General features: G+C 36.6%; 1 long non-coding RNA gene across 1 annotated transcript; it reads left to right on the forward strand.

The window, feature by feature from the left end:
- Positions 1-720: 720 nt before the first annotated feature.
- LOC114549816 (uncharacterized) lies at positions 721-1,170 on the forward strand. Its single transcript, XR_003691583.1, has 3 exons — positions 721-803; positions 917-992; positions 1,083-1,170. It is a non-coding gene; the product is annotated as an uncharacterized LOC114549816 (long non-coding RNA).
- Positions 1,171-1,855: the final 685 nt, after the last annotated feature.

Here is a 1,855-nt window from a genome sequence, read left to right on the forward strand (position 1 = left end):
GATGTGATGACGCAGCGGTCGAATGTCGGAACACCCGCGATAGCCATCTAGTGGTCGAATATGGGAGCATTTCGCGAACGTGGTGACGTATGTAGTGTGGGCGGCTTCACCACTACAGGGGTCTGGGGTGCACTTGAGCGGGAGGCGTATTCTCACAGATTTCATAGTACATGTAGTACCCTTTTTACCACGTTGCGTTTTTTCCGCAACAAAAGGCCATCTGGCGTTTGTCTTATGTTTTGGTGAAAAACAACTAGGGATCGTTTCTCAACAGTGCCCTCTTTAGCCTTTTTTTTTTTGTTTACTGCTATTTAGCTCTTTTTTAGATGTTTTTTTTTTAGCTAGTCTGGTAACTAGCTTGTTTCCACGTTTTTTCCACATCAAAAGCCCTCTGGAGTTTCACTTTTAATTCTTTTTTCATCGCTACCTACAAGTGGTAAGTAAAGCTTGTGTTTAAGAATGTTCAAAGCTATTTAATTCATTCAGTCATTCATGAATTAGCTAAAACTTTGATCGTGTGTTCGTAATGCTGGTGGGTTGTACCACATGACGCTAGTGTTAAAAAAAAAAAAAAGTTGTGTTAGACCAGTAGCTAGCTTGTAAATGTGGGGTCTTTTGTTGTGAGTGTTAAATCGTCATAAAGGGGTTTGGTTTGTGGTGTTTAAAAAACCCTTGTTTCAAGACGGGTCTGCTCACTTTTTACCTGCATTTTGTAGCCATTGGCTAGCTAAAACTTTCCCTCGTTTTCTCAACAAAGTCCTCTGAAGAAAGAGGATTCGGTTCTACAGCAATGGCTGCATTTGGTGAGTATATTTAAAAAAAAAAAAAAAAAAAAGAAGCTTATTGTAAGGTATTTAATTCATTCAGACATTTGTGACTTAAAAACGTTTTTTTTTTTGTGTGTGTTATAATGTAGTTTGCATCATTAGGTGATCGTGCAAAGAGCTGGGATAACGTGGCTGTGTTAGTTGACGAAACTATTAAACCACAAGGTAAAAAACTTATAAATATATTATACACTACAGCATTAATTGATTTAGTACTGTGTTTTCATTCATTTTGTTTTTGTTTTTTTAAAAAAGCTCCGTGTAGCCCATTCCTACAGACCCCAACACGCCAGAACATTAAACCAAAGGCCACTCTAATAAGGAATAAGAACACAGCAAACTGGTATTTACGGTTTTATTTATCTCTTTCAGTATGTAATATTTATTACTGTTTAATTTATCACTGTGTTTGTAGCCATCTAATATATATATATATATATATATATATATATATATATATATATATATATATATATATATATATATATATATATTTTCTTTGTCTAGACAATCAGCCCCTGAACAAAGGATCCGCAAGGGCGAGGGCTACCGCTCTCCCATGTGGCTGAAATCAATCCTGTTGAAAGACCATGTGCTTCGATGCCCCTCTCTGTGAAAGCTGCTACGCCTAACGTTCGCCATCGTAAGCCTAAGAAGCAATTTATTGAGGTGAGTTTAAAAGGAAAGCAGTAAAATAGCGTGTTGTATTTAAAAAAAAAAAAAAAAAGATTTTTTTTCTAATCTAATGCTAATTCCAGCCTGTGAAGCCATACACGACCGGTCTCCCGCCCAAAAGTAGCAGCCCTTCCTTTGTTCCGGTCTCGTCTTACCCGACCACTGTATCTTATGATAGTAACACAGCAGCTGAGGTGAGAAACCTTTTGTAGCTAACAGAATATATTTACATAGTGTTGTAAAAGCTTTTTAAATAAAATGTATATATTTTTAAAAAGGCTTTTTTCCTTTGTTTTAGCAACTAAAGGCGACGGAAGACTTAGTTACATTGTATTTGACGCCTGAGGACGATT

Source organism: Perca flavescens, chromosome 23 (genome assembly GCF_004354835.1).
Source record: "Perca flavescens isolate YP-PL-M2 chromosome 23, PFLA_1.0, whole genome shotgun sequence".
NCBI lineage: Eukaryota > Metazoa > Chordata > Actinopteri > Perciformes > Percidae > Perca > Perca flavescens.